Below are 23,250 nucleotides of genomic sequence, written 5' to 3'. Positions count from 1 at the left end.
TCTCTCCCCTCTCTCTCTCTCTTTCTTTCTCTCATCACTCAATTCTGCTTGCCATGGCTGGGTTACAGCAAATCTATACTCTAGCTTCCAGAATTATTGATTGGAGTCATGGAACATTCCTTCCTAATGGGATTTCTCCTTGTGCTTATCCAAGAAACAGATTTCAAGATGGTTCATCTCTGGTCATGAACCCATCACTTTATCTGGATTCACTCTCTCTAGCCATCTAGATATCTGCTTTCTATGTATGTATGTATGTGTGTTATTTATTTGAATTGTCTTAAGTGCATACTTAAATAACGTACAGGGGTCAGAGAGAGTTCAAATGTTCGAAAATGTTTTCCTCTCTCTCCTCCCCTCCCCTCTGTGGCTAACGCTAACCTACGAAGTGTCCATGGTACCCTTCAATGGAAAGAAACAGCCATGCTCATTTGGATGGTGTGAATGCCATTCTTGTGAAATACTGTAAATAGTAATTCATAAGAGGGTGACTTTTTTATTGCTTCTACATTGATAACATGCCTGTGAAGACTTATGTTATCCTGCTGAGCTTAAGCGAGATAGGAGAGGAATGTGTGCACTCATTTAAACATCTGCATCTATGATAATAAAACTTCTTTATCATCAGACCCTTTCCTATGGTTCCCAGCATTCACTGACTTCCAGCGCCCTTACCCATGGCGTGGGTATTTTATTGCTTTACTTTTTAATCTCTCCCATTGCTTTCCTGAAATACCGAGGGTGGAGATGTGTGCATAGTACATCACTGGCTTGATAGTTTAGTGAAACTGTCTCCTTGGCCATGGAAGAGTGGACGGTAGGGACCAGGGCCTGCAAACTGATGTTGGTGAGGATTGGACCACGGGTTGCTTGGCTGCATTTCTCTGTGGCTTCTTTCTCAACTCAGTAAAAATGTCAAGTTCACATATAAAGACTATTTGTACACATAAATATAGACTCCCCTCTGTGTCCATTTCATAGAATCAGAAATCCTCGTCACTATAAACATTACTCTTTACGTGTCTTGGGGTTTTTAAAATATTTTGTCAGGCATAGTAGGACCATCAGGGAAGGCCACACCAGGTTAGGTATGTGTAGTGGAAGGTTATCTACTGACAATAATTACAAATTACACTGAGCTAACCCCTCCGTAAACCCAGGAGTTGATGGTCAATAACTGGCGCAGCCCCAACTGCCATCAATGCTAAAGTTAATTTTCCATTCATATAAATAAATGAAAACTGAATGGTGGGATGACGTCACTAGAAAGAGAATCTATGCTGCAGCTAACTTAGGCCGAATTTGGAGTTAGACTGAAATTCTGCAACAGATGAATCTGAGTCACATGCTTTAAATTTTTAAAGATTTATTTTTATGTGTATGAGAGCTTGCCTGCATGTATGTAAGAACAGCACATGTGTGTAGAGTATCTGAGGAGACCAGAAGAGGGCACTGATCCTGTGGAGCTGGAGATGCAGGTGGTTAAGAGCTGCGATGTGTGTGCTGGGAACCGTAACCCAGGTGCTTGTAAAACAGCGAGTTCTCTTACTCACTGAGCCACCTCTCCAGCCCCTCAATATTTTAGTTTTAGAGAAAGGAGTTCTATGTGGTAAACTGCTTTCCCAATCCCCAATCTATCCCTGACATAAAACTAAGACAGACAGACAGATTCTCTACCAACACTGGGAAGATGGTTTTAGTTTTGAGATACACCAGGCAGCCTCCTGGGCCAGATGCAAAGCTCTGCTGCTTGGGACTAAGCTTTGTGCAACCTGAAGACTTGGGGACCAGGCAGCCAAGCCATTCACATTTTGCAATTATTAAGGGGGAAGGAATTTGGAAAAGACCAATAGAGTTTTATAAATTTTGTGAATACTGTGAATATAGTCACTTTATTATTTTGTGTAGTGTCAAAATGCGTTTCAAGTATATATGATCAGCAAGATCCCCTTTTTGTTCTCTTATTAAGAGATTCTTCGCCCTTGTGTCCCGTTGACACCATGAGCTACGATTTATTTATAATCTAATGTACTCACTGCCTCTTATCCATAGCCACACTTCCTTCCTGTATGTAATGTTGTCAGTTTTGGTTTCTTTTAAAGGAGGGAACGGCCCCACACCGTTTCTCTATGCTGATTCCTTGGTTCTGTATTTATTTTGTATAAGGAGCTGCTTGGCTTGGTGGGTGCACTGTAATAACCCTAGTGACCAGTTAGGTTGGTTTTTGTTTTTTTGTTGTCTTGGCGAGGTTCATTTAAGCCTGGGACTGAAGCGGTCACTATGTGTAAGTTCAGTCAGGGCCACTAAGACCTGTCTCAAACCAGGGAGCTCTCTTGCCTCCAGAGTCCTGAGGGCCTCCTGGATGTTAGCAGAGGCTTGCAGGAACTCAAGGAAGACAGCCCAGGGAGGCAGCTGAGGTCCCGGGAGAGTGATCACAGAGAGGCCCATTACCCTAGAGAAAATAGAACCTTCCATTCCACCCAGCAGAGGCGCGGGAAGCCTTCCATCTAGTCTAGGAGCAGCGACCAGGCTCAGCCTCCAGAATCACTTTTCTCTTTGTTTAACCGATGGTCTCTGTACCTGCTGGGTTGTGAGCGTCCATATGTAACTGTGTATTGAGATTGTTGAAGCATCCAAGTGTGAGCTAGGCTTGCTGTCATCAATAACTTTTACTGACGAAATTCACGTACTGAGGCTTGAATTGTTGAAACTAAACATAGATAGAGATTAAAGGAGATAACCACGAAAAAGCTCTGTGCTTTTACCCTCAGAGTTCCTGATAATATTCTGTCAAAGACATTTATTACTGGTATCCGATATGGAGCAAGCACGTACCGTGTTCATAGTATGATGCAACCAGAGTACACGGAAAACAAATGGTCGTGCTTTCATCAGACAGACGTGTAAAGCAGGATTTGGGAGGCTGAGCTTGTAAGGTCAGGAGACAGACTCTGGGTCTTGGCACTTCTGTTTCATGTGGAGACCCGCAGTTAATATGGTTGTTGTTGAAACTTAAAACAGTTGTATTAGCAGCTTGATTGAGAGGGGGAAGAGACCTAGAATAAACAAAAGTATGTATTTTTGAGACAGCCTAATTGTGTACAGTTTATTTCCTTCCCTGGTGCCCTCCAATCCATCAAACAGAAAAACAGACCAATTTATTGTATTAAAGCATATAAACTGTTAGGGAAATATAACTCGCAGGCCAGCCGGGGCGCGGTGGGGGGAGCGGCTGCTGTTGAACAATTCTCCATTGTTCCAAAGTTATGGCATAGCTGCTGCTTGCCTGTTGCATTCAATCAACTCCGGTAAATTCTCCTTTGGAGGATAGGATGACTAACTTACACCTTAGAAAACATTCCTTCCCTGCAGTGGTTGTGGGACTCCCAGGGGCCTGGGAAAGTTCAGCTTTGAGAAGGGAAAGAGGTCCCCTTTGTCCCCCCACACCAGTTTGCTATCTCCATCCTTTCCTCTGCTACAGCCCAGCGAAGCTTCCAGGCAGTCAGAGCTAATTGCGGCTCGCTCAGGAAAGTCTTCATTAGTGTCGCCCGCCACACATGGTCACCAGATGTGTGGCCAGGAGGGACAGCAGGGCGAGGCATCCAGAGGAGAACAGCTAGGAGATCCGTTTGAAAGCTTCCTAAGCCGTCTTTGTTTCCAGGTGTATTGTGTTAGAGACACGGGTGGCTGGGGACTTGAGGAAGATGAACCGCCTTCCAGTTCAGTCCTGCTCTGGGCTATGAATGGGACTCTTTGTTCTCTTCAAAGCACTGAGACTTTGTTGGTGACTGTCAATGGTGGAGATGTTTCACTTTCTTTATGAGAGGAAATGAAAATGTACTGTGTTATCAAAGTAGGGCTATCTGGGATTTGATAACACAAAGTTAGAGACTAAGTTTAAGACATAGACGACAGAGCTTTAAAAATTGTATGTGTGACCTCTAAGAAAACAATCTTCAGGGAAGGGTACATGTGGCAGTTGGTGGTGTGTGCATTATATAACCATGAGAACATGAGTTCAAATCCCCATCTTCCATTTTGGAGGTAGGTGTGGTGGCTTGGGCTTGTTTCTCCAGTGCTGCAGAGGTGGAGACCGGAGGGTCCTGGTGCTTACCAGACAAGACAGCAGCCAGCCTGGCCAAATGGATGGGCTTCTGGCTCAATATAGACCTGTTCAGAAAATAAGGTGGACCGGGATTGAAGACTATAATTTGGATTCAATCTCTGGCCTTCGCAAACACACACACACACACACACACACACACACACACACACACATGAGAGAGAGAGAGAGAGAGAGAGAGAGAGAGAGAGAGAGAGAGAGAGAGAGACTTGGTTTTGTTTTTGCATTTGCATGTACGTGTCATGCATGTATTTGTGTGAGTGTTCATATGTGTGCAGGTTCATGTGTATGTACCTACTTTGTGAAGGTCTGAGATTGACCAGGTCTTTCCTGAGCTACCCATCCCTTTTGTACACTGAGGTAGGGACTCTCTTTGAGCCCAACATTTAGACAAGTCTGGCTAGTCAGATGCTCTACGACTCCCAGGTGTTGGGGTTACAAGTGGCTGCCATCTCCACTGGGCTTTTATGTGGGTTTGGGGATCTGAACCCAGTCCCCGCTCTTGTGCAGCAGACAGTCTCTGGCTGAGCCGTCTTCCATGCTTCATAAACAAGGTCTTCAGATCACAAGTGCCCCATGATTGAAAACAGAAGATTTCTCTCTAGCATTTGTGCTTTCCTGTTAGGGATCTGTCTGTCCAGCATGCTCCCCATTCAGTGAGTGGTACTTCCACTATCAGCAAAGAGTGCTTACTCTGGGCCCTGGAACTTAACTGATTCATATGTTTTATTTGTTGTTAAACTTTCTGCAGGCTAGGTTTTATTATCCAAACTCTTGAGAGATTATACAAAGTCACAAGAATTTCTGTTTCTAGAGAGTCTCCATTGCCATCTCATAATATGCTCAGCTGCCTCTAATTTGCACGTAGGTTATTTCAGAAGGCCGGTGAGATCCAGCTTTGAAGCTTCTGGTCCTCCAAATGGAGTTTTCTGATGCTGTAGCAAACTGAAACTTTCACAGGGGCCCCATGAGTTGGGTTACCATGGAAAGCCTGTGAGCTTTAGGCATTGTTTCTCATTTGGTGTCTGAGTTGATACCTTAAAAGAACTTCACTTTGGGGTCATCTTTTACATTTCATTGTACTTTTTATAAGTTAGATACAATGGGGCTAAAGAGATGGCTCAGCAGTTAAGAGCACTGGCTGCTCTTCTGAGGGATTTGATGTCTAGCACTCACATGTTAGCTCACAACCATCTGTAACGCCAGTTCTAAGACATACAATGCCCTCTTCTGGACTGTACGGGCACCAGGCCTCCATATTATAATAGACCTATATGAAGGTAAAATATCCATGTCCTTACACAAGATAATATTCACAAAACTTAGACACCACTAATCTTGAAAATGTAATTTAGTAAATGATGCGTGGAATCATTCATTCTCTAGCCAAGCATTCTCGAAGGCTGCTGGAGATCTCACTTGTAATTCTAGGGTAGTATATCTGAAGTGAAGCCTTATGACTCTTTTGCCCCATCTTGTATTAGAATCATGACAGAGTTTGGGAAAAAATAAAAAGGAAAGAAATTAGAAAGTGAGGAGGGAGGAAATGAAAGAGGATGGAAGCGCTGAATGTGGTCAAAGTCCGTGTTGTACTCAGAAGCAGTCATCTGACCCCCGGCAGTGTGAACAGCACTGTGCATGGGTAAAATATGGAAAAAATGATACATTAAGATAAAAAATTGTGACAAAAATAAGTTTCAGACTTTTTGAAGACATAGTTACATTAATTTCTCATTGTCTTGAAAGATCTAAATTTATTTTGCTCTGCTTTGATTTTAACATTTTGAGTCATAGAAGCATTTTAAATTTTGACAAGCTCCTTGAACATTCTTATCTGTGTATCTCTCCATGTATGTGTGTATACAGGTTTGTGTGTGTGTGTGCGTGTGTGTGTGTGCGTGTGTGTGAGTGTGTGAGTGTGTGCGTGTGAGTGTGTGAGTGGGTGTGAGTGAGTGTGTGTGTGTGTGTGAGTGTGTGTGTGTGTGTGTGTGTATACATGTTTGTATGTGTGTGTGTGGGGGGGGCTGGAGACCTCATCAAGTGTCTTCTTCAACCACTCTCTGCCTTTATTTCCCATCCAGGGCCTCTCACAGAACTGAAAGTCAAGAACTCTCTCAGGCATCTTCTTGCCTCTGCCCAACACTGCCAGGATTGCAGGCCAAGATATCTATGTGGATGCTTGGGACTGAATTTACATCTTTATGCTAGTGTAGCAAGTGTTCCTATGACTGAACCATCATCCCAGATTCTTAATAGGATTCCGGACCTCTCAACACTTGACTTCCCAATGTTGATGTCCATGGGTCATGTTTCCAAGTTGATGTGAATGGCCTGGCTGCCCTCAAAGGCCACAGTGATGTTTGTGTCTGTTCAACTGCCAGGGGCATGTTGGTACCCATGGCCCTGCTGTGGTCAGGGGCCATGGAGATGTCCATAGTCCATGTGGCTATGTTGATGTCTGTGGCCTATGCTGTACCCAGAAATCATGTGGAAGTCCATGGCTTGTGCTGCCCCTGACTACAAAGGGCGAGGCAGCTTCTTTTGCAGTAGTAATGATGACTGCAGACTCATAGTTAAGAATGAGAGACACAGAAGGCTCCTGTAAGTCCTCCTTCCCAAGAAACAGTCTAGCCAGGAAGCCATTGAAGAAAACTCTTAAAAATTGTGATAAAGATGCTGAAGTTAGCTTTCCACAATTGATGGCTCTGGCTGAGGTGGAAGGACTTAGTTTTGTTTAAGGGACTGGTTGCAGAGGTTTGGCCATGCTCTGGTGAGTATATGGGCAACATAAATTGGACTTGTTGAGTTTTATTTCTTCTTCCTTTGTTTTAGGGGATGATACAAGGGTCGGGGTGACGGACCTGGGAGGACAAAGGGTCGAAGTGGCGGACCTGGGAGGACAGGAAAGACAAGGCGATCAAGGTGCATTGTGTTAAATTTCCAAATAATCAATGTAAAACATTAGCTTCCAGTTTGTAAATCCCCACTTGGAAATTTCCAATATTAAAAGAGAAAGGGAAGGAAGAAACAGTTTAAACATTAAAAGTTTAGATGGTGTGACCTGCAATATCAGTCCCCTAAAGTCAGCAGAAGAGAGGTGAGTCATGAAAAGGTCCTTAAAGATGAAATTTGCTCTCAAATATTTAATTAAATAGAATCAGCCAACTCTACTAAACCAGAACACTCATAATGGACTGTCTTCTCCCTTTTGAAAAGAAGACAATTATCAATTGGTATATCCTGAATGCTAAGGTCCCTCTGCATTTCCTTCTTTATTTAAGACTTTAAAAGCATAGGAGATTAAAATGGGATATTAGAAGACAGCAATGAACATTTTAAAAAATAAATGCAGTTAGCTCAGCTCAATTCAAGAGGTATGCACTAATCAGGCAAAACTGGGTTCAAATGCAGTTTTATTTAAAAACAGAAAAAGTATTTGAGGATCCATGGCTCTGAGTAAATATTCCATTAAGTTACACTAAATGTGTTACGAAGCCGATGAGGCTTTCTGTTGGTTTTAAAGGCATTATGATCAGTCTGTGAGCAATATAATCAATAATAAACAGCATAAATCTTCAATTAAGAATGCCGGCACTCTGCAGGGGAAAGCATACTTTGATTTTCCCCCTTGTATCTCCCGTATATGAGAGCAGCTAGATACCATTGTCACTCACAAAAATAAATGTGCTTATTTATTTTTAAATAGAATTGATTTTACTTCTACATAATATCAACTGATACATAGACCGAGACACTAAACATTCTTGCATCTGTGTGGGGTGTCTTTTCTCTTACTTGTTTTAGTGATAGATATAAGACATATTTGAAACCCATTGACTAACATGAAGTAAATTTCTGCTGCTAATTAGTGTGGCTGAAATTGTAATGATGTCATTCCAAAGGGACCTTACAAATGCATATTCTTTCCAATGCGATTCAGACATTAGTCTATAGTCATTATTATTCACTTAAGGCGCTCTGGTCTGGGCTCTACATGTAATCCAGCAAAAGATGAGGAGATTTAACTTTTATTGTCATGATTTAATACAGCAGATCTCTTGGTTATCATTCTGGACTAATCCAGGGATTGTAGCAACTTCTCAGAGTCTGACATTCAAGTTTTAAGTCAATCTGCCGATTGTGCCAGCAAGTGGCTGAAGGGCGATGCCTCTCTCTGCTTGCCCTATGCGATAGTCAGCATGGACTTTTCCCACTGTTCAGTTCTTAGCTTAATGTCTGATTTACCTATTTGGCACATGACTACTTTCGAATTCAGATCCACCACTCTTGTTATCCTGTTGTATCCACGCGGACACATCTGCCCCTGCCAATCCCTGGGGCGAGTGCTGAGCTCTGCATGATAAGCAAAGTAGGTACAACTTCCAGCCTTGAATGATCTTCACAGTACAGGAAAAGTATGAAGTTCTTTTCTTCTCAAAACAGTGTCTCATGTATCTCGGGCTAGTCTTGAACTCACTGTGTAGCCTTGGAACTTACGGCCAGCTTGCCTTTATTTCCTAAGGAATATATAGATATTTAATATATTTAATGAGTACTATAATTATGATATTACATGAATTAAATCAGCCTTACAAACACAAATATCAGATGGTTCTTCTCATTTGTATATCTTAGATTTTATATATATATAGAACTGTGGAGAAATAGCAGCCTGTCTAGAACTCATCGAAATCCACGTGCATCTGCCTCTCAAGTGCTGGGATTAGAGGTGTGTGCCACTACACCCAGCTACAGTTGATGTTTTGACTAATAGAGTTACTTTTATAAGCGTTCCATGACATTTTCAAGGAAAATATTTGAAATGATCTCAACTTTTTTCCATACATATATCCTTGGTAAATATTAGTAGGGTATTTCATTTTCTCGCTTATTTTGTTGCATATGATTTGCAAACAAAGTAAGTCAGTAAGTTTTGCAAGAAGATAAATATTTCTCATCCCAGTTAGACTCCATAAGCCTTTGTGTGTGTGTGTGTGTGTGTGTGTGTGTGTTTGTGTGTGTGTGTGGTAAAGGGGCATGTTTTTAAAATCTGGAATTTGGTTAAACTTCCATGCATTTTCTGAAGTTTGTCTTAAATATACAGATTATGTAAGGGAAATATAGCAGTTTTAAGAAAAAAACTCTGAAAAGCCATCCAAGAGTAGTCATGGAGCCAATGTCTTGGCCATGTTTCTCGAGAGTGTGTTTCCTCTTAGACAGCTGCTTGCTGTGTAGGGAACCTAGCACCCACCCATGAAGCTATCCTACCTGAGCACTGAAATTCACACTTGTAACTGGTTAGAATCCATAGTATGTTGAAGCCCCACAGTCTTGATGTCAGATAGGAAGATAGGGGATTTAATTTGGAAATGGCCAAGTCTTTACCTGTTTGAGTGTTTCAGAAGGCAAGCATCACTATTGCCCTTTGAGAATTCACTCAGTCCACAGAGGAGCCACATGCTAGTTCTAAACACAAGCTTACTGGTATTGTTGAGGTATTGGGTCCTCCTGGATCCTCCTGGGTGGTGACTGTCACCTTCCAGTGTGACAGTAAGATGTTTTTGCATTTAATTTATCTAAAAACATCATTCATTAAGATACAGCTCGTCTCCAGCTCAGAGGGTCCTCTCCCACCAAACTTCTAGGAAACAAGAAACCTTGGGGCAATGACACCAGCCGAAATGACCCCATCAATGCTGAAGACAGAAGTGTTTCCCTACTATTCAAAGCATTGTGTCCAGTACTGGGAAAGGACAATGGTGACCAACTGTCAACCACTACAGATATTTGTAGAATAGAGGTTAAATTAGAATGAGCTCACACCTCGATTATATCACGACCATGTCCACACACGGCTGCAGAGGATTCCTGGCTGTCTCTTTGGATGGCACCAGGCTCCCAGACATGGGTTATACAGTGGCTTCTATGCCCGATGATCCACGTGACCCTCTTGGTCCCCCTTGTGTTGCTCTCTCCCCAGTCAAGTAAGCTTTCTGGTCACATGCCTTCCTCAACCGTTAGCTTGTGGCAGCCTGCTCAACTCCTAAGAGGCTCTTGGCCTGTGTTGCTCTTTGCAGTAAGTTCGAGTCATGTTCTGACTTTCTGCTTGAGAAGAAAAGCCTTCCTGCCTCTGAGTGGTCCTCCCAGCTCCTTTAAAGGGTCAATCTTGGTATCAGGCCAGGACATTTTTTTTTTTTTCTTTTATGGTGTTAGAGTCTCACAGAGCCATGCATTTTGTGATTGCTTTCTGTATCTTGGCCTGGGCTATACCAACCACAAGAATGCTGTCACCTTTCAGTCAACCTTGGATCACCAGTGACTTGATCTGTGTACCACACACAGTGGGCCTTCAGTAAATGCCTGTTTACAACAAGATAAACGGATGGATGAATACCATGATTTCCCCGAACAAATGAATTCAACATGAAAAGCCCTTACAAGGCACCGTGGGATTTCACAGAGCAAATTCCCACGACTAAGTGGAGACCCTTTGAAAGCGGTTGCTTTTCTTGTGTTGTATGGAAACATCTGAGGCTGAAGTACGGTTTATCAGTTTGGATGGTGTAAATCTAGCAGTCCATGCTCACTGGGGTCTGGACCTCCGTTGGTATGCAACACCCCATTATGTACTCCAGTGAGTCACGCCAGACATAAGTAATACTTATCATTGCTGCATTAAAACAGGAGGGGGAAAAACAAGTCTTAGAATTTGCCCATCGAGATCTAAAAACTGTTTTTCGTTGTTGTTATTGTTTTTTGTTTTGTTTTTTGTTTTGTTTTTGCTTTGCTTTGAAGAGAAACCCAAATGACTGAAATGTCATTAAGGGCACACGTCTCACTGCGGAGGATGGGTTACCATGCTCCTCAGACGGTGCAGTTGGTAGCATCTCAGCATTGGCAGGATGAGGAAGGTTTGTGTGTCCTTTACAAGTCTGTTGTCCAGACATTTGTGTCTTACCTGCTAGAGAGACACTCCTATTCGCAGGCTACATCAGCACTTGGGGCTTGGAAAGAGAAGAAAGCCCCAAGGTAGAAGGAAATAGAGCTTCCTGGGAAGGAATGGGGGACCCTGTGGTGTCTGGAAGCCCGGACCTTCATGGCAAAACATCTCACATGGCCATGCAGGCAGTCTTATGTTTTGAAAGCAGAAATCTGATGGGTTGTACCCTCCCTCAACTTCCCTTTCACAGGCAGATGTGACTCTCCCTCATCTCTGTCTTATCTCATCACCTTCCCAGTGACCTTGTGATATCATTGGGTGGGTCCTTACCCTGTCACTTGCTCGCACAGACACTTCTTGGGACAGAGAGCAAGGTCTGTGGGCTTGGTGCCAGCGGTGTCCAGCGCACACCATAAGCCAGCAGTTGTTGAGCTGTTTTCTGCAGGGCAGATCTCATCTTCTTTAATCCCTGGTAATAATAACGCTTTTGTCATGTTGGAGGAGAAAGAAGAGAAGCAATTGAGAATGGCCTGAGAGGATGACTGTGCGCCTCTCAGGTCCGGCGACAAGAGGAGTACAATGATGGCCCTCAGAGCTACATATGGTCTTCCTTCCGAGGGAGTTGATTAAGCAGCTCCGGATGAAATTGAAATCCTGTTATTTGACCTTTGTCTGGCCTGGGAGGGCTGCAATTCGCATAACAATTTCCTTTTGTTCTTTGTTTGGAATTATTAATCCAACATGAGCCTCGAATTAATCAGGAGTAGTGCATACTACGTTTCTAATTCAGGGCTCCACTGCCTGTGTCTTTTTTAATTAAGGCCGAATGATAGCAGGCCTTCACCCTGATTGCCACACTTACCAACCACACATTGAGGGATGAAGAGGCCAAGCAGGCAGACGCAGATTACTTCAAGGTTTTACTTAATTGTTTTCTTCCTTTAAATAAAAAGCACTGTCTGAACATTGAGGCCAGGCCGGGGGAAGACCTCTGTGGCTGCTGCTTGTTTTGATTCTGGGGGCAGAGAAACTCAGGTTAGGATTGGTTCCTACCAATTGTCCAAGCTACAATTTCATTACTTATTAAAGTATACCTCGTATTTTCATTGGGCCTGGAAAGTTGGTGAGTGTTGGGTCCTATGTCAAAGCTCCTTTGCATTCTGAGGCCTTCCATCAGATTTTTCATCATTGATTGCTCAAGTCATTAAGAACTAACCAGGGCACATGTGAATCCTGGACCCGTGACCACACTGTTGTATCTTCTACTTTGTCCTAAGGGACTTGCCTGCTGAAAGATCACTGAGGAGTCTGGCCTATCTAAGGGTGAGAGCTTCCAGGAAGAACTTTTTGGAATAAGTTTTGAATTGCCTCTTCTCTCAACTGCTTCTCATATTTTAGGAGGCCTGTGCTCAGATCTAGATCAAATGATGTTCTGTGAAATTTTATTCTGACTTACGGAGTTGCTAAGCACAAGCTTAGTAACGGGAGCCACGGGACAGACTTGAGACCACATTTGAAGTGACCTCGTAAGGGTGGGTCTTCTCCTCAGATGCTCAGAAGCTCAGAAGCGGAGTCTTCACTGCATGTGTAAGGTTAGGTATGGGCAGAAATGCAGAGTCTCATAAACACAGTCAAATAGAGAAATGATAACAAGCAACAGCAAGATGCTGAGCCACGCAAGCTGGAGGATAGTTTTTGTCTCCCATGCTTACACGCCTATGTCAAGGTCAAGGTTTGGTGACTAGCTTACTTCCCTGCCCGAGATCTGCTAGACCTTCAGTGGGTAGGCAGTTGCTATACCACCCATGGACTTGAGGATGGCAAGCATTTTAGTTTACAGCCACTGCTGTTTCCTGTCACAGTTGTTCCATGTCCTATCATCATGTGAATTTTTGTCCTTTTATTTCTTGAAATTAAAATACAATTATATCATTTTCTCCCATTTCTTCTCCCCGTCCCTTCCTGTGCACCAGCTTTGATCTCAGAATCATGGCCTGTATTTCTTTAATTGATTTGTGTTTGTGTGTGTTTGTGTGGTATATGTGTGTGTGTGGAGAGTACATACATGCATGTATATTCCTATGTCTATAAATCCAGTCTGCTTCAGTCTGTGTAACGCTGCATGAGTCTATGGTTGCAGGGATACCCACGTGGAGCTCTTCCTCTTTCTCTCAGCATCTCTTAGTTGCTTGTAGTTTTTTGTCTGTGGTTGAGGCCCATGAGATGTTTCCTTTTCTACGTTAGCGTGGTTTGTGGTGTCATCCTTGTTCACAGCGTGTTGCTGAGACTTCCTGAGGAGAGCTTCTCTGACATTTCTAGGAGGTGAAATCCCACAGCCAAATTTTTGGATCTGTCAGAATCATCCACAAAAGAGGGCCTTCTACCAAGAATAAGATCCTGAATGGGGAGTCAGGACCCCTCAGGTCAGGGAAGAGCTCTTTAGTTAAATTATCATGTGGCTCCGATGTTTCCTTTTCCTTTCCAGTGGTGGCAAGGTTCCAGGAGAAAGCAAAGCTACCTCTTGCTTCTTAATGTGCATTGTTCTAGTCCTTCCATTGTAGGTAGGAGCAAGAGTCTGATTGACAGGCATGCAGACTGTGTGACTCTCAGACAATCAGAATTGTGGAGCATCAAACATGGAGGGAGGCTGCTTTTGAGCTTGTAGTGTTGTGTAAATGTGTGTGTGTGTGTGTGTGTGTGTGTGTGTGTGTGTGNNNNGAGAGAGAGAGAGAGAGAGAGAGAGAGAGAGAGAGAGAGAGAGATGACCAGTGAGAATGTAGGTTCAGAGAGTTGGCAGCATAATTGAAGACTGACAGGAACAGAAAGGTTTGAACATGGGAATGCAGGCTAATGAGCAGGAGCAGGAGGTTTGTGGGAGGGAAATGATGAGGTGAGTCTTGAGTTCATCAGAGCAGAGGGGACCCTACCAGATCCTACCCATTATTGGAGAGTTAGCTCCAGGCAGAGATAGAGGCATGTCCTCTGGCCCAGCAGGGATGTTATGTTGCAAGGAAGACTGCTTGAGATGTGAGCAGATGCAGGAGGAGGGAGGGAGGGCATCTGAAAGCGATAGGGATGCTGGCAAAAGAAAGCAGTGATTATATGGTGCTGCCATGAGAGACTGAGCAGAGGGAGAAAGGACCACAGGGGCTCTTGGGTGGTGCTGGCAGCTGGGGTATGGGTGGGGCAGAGACTCCCAGCTGTGCTCAGCCGCCCAGGGTGGATTAGCAGAAGAGACAGGCTATGCAGTTGGTTCAGGATGGGGGTTCTGGCAAAAAGTGAAAAAGGCTAAAGAACAGTCGATATTCCTGATACCTTGCTCTGAGAAACTCCTCAGTCAAACAAAAAGGTAAACTGAATTATTGACAAGGGAAGGAAATGGAAACAGAAGCTAGGGGAGGCCAGATTACATCTCAAAGTCAAACGCTCTTCCCAACACGGTGCCCACTCATCTCGCCCTTCAACACATTTTGTTATTTCCATCAAGATGATTTTATTGAGTCATCTAGTGAGTTATAGGATGAGAACATTTCTTGTAAGGATTACACAAAACTCAAAAGTAACCCGTGTTTGATGAGGAGATTCCCATTTTACTGTAAATGTCAAATCTGTGGAAAATCTAGAAGCAGAAACCCAATTATTTATGAGCAAATACCCTTGGCTTTTTGAGGCAGGTCACATGGCTTTGCTGTCTTTCTCTTCTGGCTTGGATTCATTTGCTCTTTTCCAGTCTTTGGAAAAGGTTGACAGCTCTACACAACCCCACGTTTCCAAAAGGCACACGCCAAACTCTTTGGGGTGGTGATGCACCCAGATGGCCCACCTGCCTTTTCCCTCCTTCCTTTTCATTTCTGCAAATGTTATTACCAAATACAACAAATTTTCTTCCAAAGTCATTAGAGCCCATTTGGCACCTCCTTTAATCTGTGCCACTTCTTACCTTCTGGTTACTCTGTGAGAGGATTGAGTTGCCTTGTTGCTAGCGGCCAAATGACCAAGGGATTAATGTGTTTTCTGTCCCTGGCCAATTGGTTTGTAGTCAGTAGTTATTTATGGGGAAGTCTGGGGCCATTGGTTCTCAAGTGTATGCAGCTGTACACTTCAGAGTCCATAAGCAAATGTAGACTTACTTTATCATGTTTGGTTGTATCTCTCCCCACACTGATTAGACAATCTGTTGCCATTTATGAATGAGCCGCAACATGGCTTGGGATTCTCTTTAATTATTTGGATTCCATGTTGCAGAAGACACAGTGGTTTCGATTCACACCATCCACTGGGGGGCTGCCCCTCCTGTCACTAGTGACAAATTGCTCCTGGAGAGAACAATCTTACATATTTCCCACTGCATGTCCGCCAGGCCGCTGTGCCTGGCTCAGCTGCCGTGCGAGGACCCTCATGGAGACATTGATGACGGTGCGGCCTTGGCCTTTCTCCCTCCAGCTCTGCTCTTTTGGACATAAGGTAGAGATTACCACTAATGGTCTGTCATTTCCTAGGAGCTCCTCCCCCTGAGCTGTGTCACTGTGATTTCTTTTCTGCCTCCATTGAATGGGAGTCTTTGATGTCACAGGAGAGAATGCTGTTGGCTAACAGTCTAGAGGCTGCTTCCTTTGAGCTAAACACCACAAGAAAACAAACGTGATCTATCATACTTCATTACCAGAGGTTCTCCCTTTTGGGGTGCGCCCCTCTCTCTCTCTCTCTCTCTCTTTAAATGTCAGAGTTTTCTCCTGACAGGGATCATCGGGAAGATCTATGTGATTAACAGCAGTAATAATGTGTATTGCATTGTATTGTAAATGACCTTCCCAAGCCTGCTACTTTACGGTCCCGCTGGCATTGGCTCCACAGCATTTCTGACGACTCGGTATATACAGTGTATTAGCGCAATGGAGATCATTATGTGGCCTGTATTTGAGTCATTTTTATTTAAGATGCCAAACAATAAGCTGTTGATTGGGGGAACAAGAGGCGAACAATAATGTTCTGTGTCGTATAATACACCACCATTTTCCAGCTTTGCTTCAGAAGGGCCCTCTTCATTGTTTTTGTATAAAAATGGTTCTTAGGAGGAGGAATATTTTGCTGAGGTATGTCATTATTTTGCAAATTTCTATTATCTCATCATGTTGTCTTCATTGTAAATTGCAGCTAATTAGGAACCTAGTTAGAGCCCCAGCTTTGAGGCCGGCTTTTCTGTGAAAAGAGCCCACCGATTACCGCGCTACAAGAGAGGAAGGGGAGAGAAAAAGAGATTAATCCGGTTACCTAGGCGACACTCGCTTCCATCTGTGAGGAACAATACATTTTTGTTTCCTTGGCTCAGTTCAGATCTGTTTTGTTTAGAGGGAGAGAGAGAGAGAGAGAGAGAGAGAGAGAGAGAGAGAGAATGAGGAGAGGCCTAGGAAAGGAAAGACCCAGCTTCCCACAATGCTGAGTTGTGTCTGGCCCAGGCTTAGGGGCTTGATTTCTCTGTAAGTTAGAGGTCTCAGGAGAGTGAGAAGATGAAAGAGATAAACTCCGAAGGTCACGACCCCACCATACAAAGCCAGCAGTTTTACCTCCAAATCCCCTCCCCCCAAAGTACTTAAGGGAAACAATAGTCTGTGGTTCTCAACACCGGTAGTTCCTGTTTAAAAACAAAAAACATGGTGAATGTGAATTTTAAGTGATTTAAAATTTTATAATGAGTAAAATAATTGATAGTTCTAGGAGTCTATTTGTGAGTCTAATTTCTGCCCAGGCGAGTTATTGTAGACTTTCCTACTTTCTTTCTTCTTCGGTGTGGTCAAACTTAGTGAGTCTCTAATGAATAAGGCAGACAGGCTACTAGCCTTGCTTAGGGTTGGGGCTCCTGACGACTCAATTCCAGATGCTTTTGACCTGCACTGGAATGTCAAGTCCTGTGGAGATAGCCTTCCCCCCTGCTTTGTCCCCCTGCAGTGGGACTGCCTGCTGCCCTCTTCCTTTTATGGAGGCATCAGAGAAAGGACTGTGGAGGGCTCTGGAGAAGAAAGAGTCCAGAAGAGGCTGAGAAGTCAGGACATTTTCTGGGGAATTGACATATTCGAACCCTGGATAAGGACAGTGCTGTGGACCTGGTGCTGCCATCGCTTCTCAGCCATCATGCTCACGCTCATGAGTAGGTGTCCCTATGCAGGATGACTCAAGATTAAAGGTGGCTCCTCGAGAGGGATGCAGACCTTCCTGAGGCTTCCTGATCCACAGAGGCTCAGAGTAAGCCAGTGTTCTGGTTCCTTTTACCCCGTCCTGCAGAATCCTTGTCTCATGACTGAGGATATCATCCCAGTTCTCCTTCCGAACCGTGTTCCTAAACTTCCAAAGGCACAGACTTTGTTATCGCCAAAGGTGCTGTCCATTTCTCCTGTTTCATTTGAAAACAGAAGAAAAATCAGAGTATGGGATCTCATGTAGCACAGGCTATGAACTTTCTATATAGTCAAGGAGGACCTTGGATTCTTTATCTTAGATTATAGGATCTCATGTAGCCCAGGCTATGAACTTTCTATATAGTCAAGGAGGACCTTGGAGTCTTTATCTTAGATTATGGGATCTCATGTAGCCCAGGCTATGAACTTTCTATATAGTCAAGGAGGACCTTGGATTCTTTATCTTCCCAACTCCTACCTCTAAGAACTGGGATTGCAGGTGAGGACCGCCACACATACCCAGTTTTATGCTAGTATGGAGTTCACGCCCAGGGTTTCATACACGATAGGCAAACATTTTAAAAATTGGTGTAGCCTGGCGGTGGTGGCACACGCCTTTAATCTCAGCACTTGGGAGGCAGAGGTAGGTGGATTTCTGAGTTCGAGGCCAGCCTGGTCTACAGAGTGAGTTCCAGGACAGTCAGGGCTACATAGAGAAACCCTGTCTCAAAAACAAACAAAACAAAACAAAACAAAAAACTGGTCTAGCCTGATGCCTTGTTTCTTGTTGGGCTACTTAGAGCATTGGCATTCTTGATTCCCTGTTCTATTTGGGCACCAAAATAGGACTTATAAGTGGTCTCAGCAGTCTATAAGAATACCAGAATTATGGAATTCTAGTTTGTTATATTATTCATTATATTTTATGGATTAAAATCAACAATAAAATGTTGGCTCATATCCCAAACCTTATGCCCCTCAAATGGTCTTTTATTTGTTGAACTCTTTCTACATCAGCCCATGGGTACCCCATGTGGGACAAGATGCAGCGGAATCCAGGGGTGAAGACCTGCAAGGGGAGCCTTGTCTAGGACCTTTTAACTGCATAAGGTCGATGTGATCAGATAACATATTTGTGTCACACCCCAAGCAGTATTCCCTAGAGACCAGGGAACCCATGGCAGTGTGAGCACACAGATATTGTAGGACCTCCTTTTTTTGACTGGTAAGATGGTCTCTTCTTCAATGCAAATGGACTGGTTTAAACATTCTTAGGCTGATTTGGCCTCTTAGGGAACTTGGCCTCTGTACCTCTTCTTATCCCCCAGGAAAAACTCTGAAATCTACATAGAAATATGGGGAAGTTCATATGGCATAAATTCAGCCTTACCCAGGAAAGCTTTCTTTATAGAAAGGCTTCTGGCTCTAAGGGTCACTTACCAAGGGGACATCAGGGTCTCCTTCCCTCATCTTTGTGGACGGCTAGCAATCCTAATTCATGTTCTCAACTAGACTAAAGTTCTGTGGGATTCAGCCTCTCTATGAGAGCTGCCTATCACTATACCTGGGGAAGGTTTGGGATTAAAGGGCACAAGACAGGTCTGTTCCTTCTGTGTAAAACAGGTCTTTTACCACTGATCGTTAGCTTTCTGCAACACTGCAGAGGCTGATGAGATAAGAGTAGATGCTTCTTAGAAGGGGGAACAAAATTCCCATGGAAGGAGCTATAGAGACAAAGTTTGGAGCAGAGACTGAAGGCATGACCATCCAGAAACTGCCCCACCTGGGGATCCATCCCATAAACAACCATCAAACCCAGACACTATGGCAGATGCTAACAAGAGCTTGCTGACAGGAGCTTGATATAACTGTATCCTGAGAAGCCCTGCCAGTGCCTGATTAATACAGAAGTGGATGCTATAGTCACCCATTAGACAGAGCACAGGGTCCCCAAAGAAGGAACTAGAGAAAGGACCCAAGGAGCTGAAGGGGTTTGCAGCCCCATAGGAGGAACAAAAGTATGAACTAACCAGTACCCCCCCAGAGCTCCCCGGAACTAAGCCACCAATCAAAGAAAACACATAGTAGGACTCGTGACTTTAGTTGCATACGTAACAGAGGTTGGCCTAGTCGGTCATCAATGGGAGGGGAGGCCCTAGGTCCTGGAAAGGCTCTATGCCCCAGTATAGGGGAATGCCAGGACCAGGAATGGGAGTGGGTGGGCTGGGGAGCAGGGGGAGGGGGAAGAGAATAGGGGATTTTCAGAGGGAAAACTAGGAAAGGGGATAACACTTGAAATGTAAATAAAGAAAATACCCAGTAAGACAAAAAAGGGAGAAGTTCTAGGAAGAAGGAACGGTGGGAAAAGAGTATATATCTTAAAGAAACAAAGAGACAATAAAGTAAACACACACACACACACATACACACATACACCAGTAGGTCATAGTTAGCAGACGGTTGGGGTCCTGCTCCTTTCCTGGTAGCTTCAGGGTGAGCTTGATGCTTTCCTGAGCAGACGGTGTGACTTTGTCTCATCCTTCCTCCCCACCATCCACCCTCTGCCTCCTCCCTTTGGAGGCAGTAACTTCTAATGCTCTGCCCCTGAAACGTGGATAGGAATGGATGGAGAGGGTGCCACCTGCTGATCTCTCATTCTAAAGCATTGCTCCCAAGGTTTCCCAGAGGAGTTTTAGGAACACCTGGCAGCAGAAGGGAACAGAAAGCCTTCGTCTTCGAGGGTCACAGTTCCATCCTCAGTAAGCGATACGATCGATCGGTTTGTCATGACAGGGTTCAGGGAATGATTCTGAAACGCTTTCACTCATCTCAGTATTTTCCATGTTGGTTCATTAATTTCAGAAGAACTTAATTATGGATCCTTTGCTGAGCTCTCGAGTATTTCCTCATATGATACGAAGTAAGTTGTGTGTCAATCAAAGGCAGGGAACTTCTCAGTCATGTAAAGTTTCTTCTCTACAATTTCACAGTGACTTTTGCCCAGTGGGGTGAAATTCATCCAGTGAATCCTCGCATTGTGGGTCAGCTTGGACGTGATATGAGAGTCTTCATTCTGTCTGCAATGGTTACCTTCATTCAGGTGGCCCTGGCTTAAAGCCACTTCAGGAAGTGGCTTAAAGAAACATAAACTTTGGCTTGTCCCATGAATTACCCACTTATAATCTAAGTTAAGATATTCTAAAAACTTCCCATCCATATTCTTCCTGGTGATGCTTGAAAAAATCTTGTTAGTTTTTAAACATAATTATTAGAGTATTAAAAGCTCACACAGTATGAAGAGTTAGGGAATTTTATATATTTAGAAACTCTATGTGTACCTCACTATTTAATAGGCACCAAAGCAAGCTGTAGGAGTAATTGTCTATTTAATGTGATTATATCAGACAGACAAGTTTAATTTTGGTCATACTTGCCTCAACTGTTAATGATTATATGTCTGTCGATTGTCCCATGGTGTTACCCACTTGCCTTACATACATATACCTATCCCTGACAGTGAATGTATATGTCTGATGTGACAGAGGTTTCCTATTTTCTAAGAATGTAAACTATGCTTCAACTTACCAGGACTGTAAACGAGGCCTGTGTGGTTACCTCTCCCATTTCCCTTCCATTCTTATCTCCATGATTTTCATGTGTTCTGTCATCCCCTCTACTAGAACTGCTAGTTAAGATGTAATTTTTGAAGTTTCCCAAGATGTGAGGTGAGTTGATGTGTGCTCATGCAAAGTCAAGCTCCTCACTGATTGAGGTTGATTTGAGTCTAATTGATGCTCAGGAGCAATGGCTATTAACCCAGGCCTCCAGTGCTGAAGAGATGCTGTTTCTAGTCAACTGAGGCATGAATCAGGTTGCAGGCAAAGCAGAAGAATGGGCAGCAAAGGAGTTGTTACCACAATGGGGCTGCTCTAGATTTGGGCCAGAGCCGTCAGCGTCTCCAGTTACCCTATTACACGGAAGCTGTTAACAAAATAGATGTGAGCTCTCCCCATTTGGAAGAAGTAAAAACAAGAATAGAAGCCAAGAAAGGAACTACAAAATCACAACCAGGGACATTTGTGTGTACATGAGGTGGATCTGTGCATATGTCCCTGTGTGCATGTATCCTACATGCTTGTCCATGTAACTGCATGGACATGATTTTCTGCCTTATAAATTGACTAGTTCCCATAGGCCTTCTGCAGATAAGTAGTCCTGAATGGATGAAGCAGGATGATGGTCTGAGCAGTTTTCCAGCTAAAACACATTGGTGTCTTGTGACACCGGCTTTTTTATTTCTTCTCTATTAGAAAGTGCATATGAGATTTCTTTAAACAAAGGGGCCATATGACTGGCCACTGGGGCTTCTTCCTTTCCCACCATCCATGCTCACACGGCTACTATTTTAGAATCTGTGCTGATTTCTAAGGAACAATTCTCTAAGAGATCGGAGGGGCTGGTTATTTCTCTTTCTAGGTTGGAAGTCAGGCACAGCCTTCTTTAGCTCACCCGCAAGCCTGTTTGTCTTGTTTAGGCTAAGGGGCTGCTACCTCATCTGTCCTGTCTCTCTTTATGTAATGTTTTTCTTACAGGATTCATGCTTTTCAGGATATAATGAAATACATCATTCCCAACGGCTTCATTTGCACACTCCTCCTATGATTTGACTGCTTCAGCTCATGTCTCACCTGGACTTTTGCCTCTAGCTGCAATCAGAGTTCAGGCTGGAGCCCTCTCAAGGCCTTGCTGGGCTGGGAGCACAGAAGCTGCTGCTTGGTATCCGGGTCTCTCAGTGGGGAGGGCTTGGTATCTCCCCCCTGTGGCGATCCCTTATGTGGTAGTCTCTTGCATAGCAGCTGACCTCTTCCTGAGGGAGGAGGATCTTCCAGAAGACCCAGGTGAAGGCAGTGAGACTTCTCCTCATACGGGACAATATCTCCATCATGTTCTATTTGCCATAAAGACAAGAAGCTGTAGGTAGGGTCAACCACTCCTTCCTGGAGGTGAGCTCATAGGGCCTCTGTTCTGGGAGGCACAGTTGACCAGGGAGCTGTATTTGCAGACTGGCTGCAGGCATCTCTAATGAGTTAGTTAATACTAGTTTGGGGAAAGAAACACTTTAATAACTTAGCAGTTAATCTACAAGAACTCAAAATTAAGAGCTTCTAAAACATGCCCTTGAAATCCAGAAAGTCTAAAAGGTATTTTCTTTTTCACTTGATATTAAATTGTAGAGACAGGCTACCTGAAAGAAATAATCTTAGGGTCATAGAACCTTGGGTTCCCTCCAGTTTGTGCTGAAGCTTTAAAAACCAATTGCTCAGATTTACTTCAAGCTCTCCTTGGTGGTTGTCCATTCAAGCTGCCTTAACACTAAACTCCCCTGACTGACATAATGAGGCCCTATCCGCTAAACCTGTTGTGTCAAAAATCTTCTTGAAGTGTCTTCATTTACATATTTCTAACATTGTGGAAACAATCATAATAGCCAGTGCTGTCAGATCCATTGTAGCAGGCTTTCAGTCTCTGATTGACGGGGCTAATAATTGATACTAGGGGTCTATCTATTAGAGTTGTTGTTTATTTGGCATTATATTCAACAGCACAGGTGCCGGGAGTCCTTGGAAATGCTATGGTAAATGTAGCCATGAATTCTTCGCTCTTGTCATCGCCACTGGTTTGGATCAAACTGTCCCTAAATTAGTCAACTGGAAACAGAACATTCTTCATCTTTTCTTTGGGATATCTCTGATGTCTAGAATCGTCTTCTCTGCCATTATTTCAGCCTTGTTGAGTGGCAGCTATACTTCAGAATTTCAAAGGAGTTTATGCCAAAGAAGATAAGTGTTTCTTTCCTTTGCTGTTCCCTCTTCCTGACTGACCATTTAGACTCTTGGGAATCTGACAGGTAAGGAGATCATTCAGATATACATAATAGAAAGCTCTTTAGCCCTCTCTAATTCCGACTGCCTTTATCCCCTCAGTTGAGAAATTTTGTGGATCGACTAAGCATA

General features: G+C 43.7%; 1 protein-coding gene across 6 annotated transcripts in view; it reads left to right on the top strand.

Moving 5' to 3' along the window:
- Sox5 (SRY-box 5) overlaps positions 1-23,250 on the top strand; it is a 938,356-nt gene that overhangs the window by 506,478 nt on the left and 408,628 nt on the right. The window contains exon 5 of one of the 6 annotated variants that reach the window (XM_029478845.1): positions 6,956-7,045. The exons of the other annotated variants lie outside the window; for them this stretch is intronic. The gene's annotated coding sequence lies outside the window, so the exon portion shown is untranslated. The remainder of the gene's footprint in view (positions 1-6,955; positions 7,046-23,250) is intronic. 6 annotated transcript variants of the gene reach the window in all.

This window comes from Mus caroli, chromosome 6 (genome assembly GCF_900094665.2).
Source record: "Mus caroli chromosome 6, CAROLI_EIJ_v1.1, whole genome shotgun sequence".
Lineage (NCBI taxonomy): Eukaryota > Metazoa > Chordata > Mammalia > Rodentia > Muridae > Mus > Mus caroli.
Note: the sequence above shows the minus strand (reverse complement) of the source record. Positions and strands in the feature narration are given on the sequence as shown.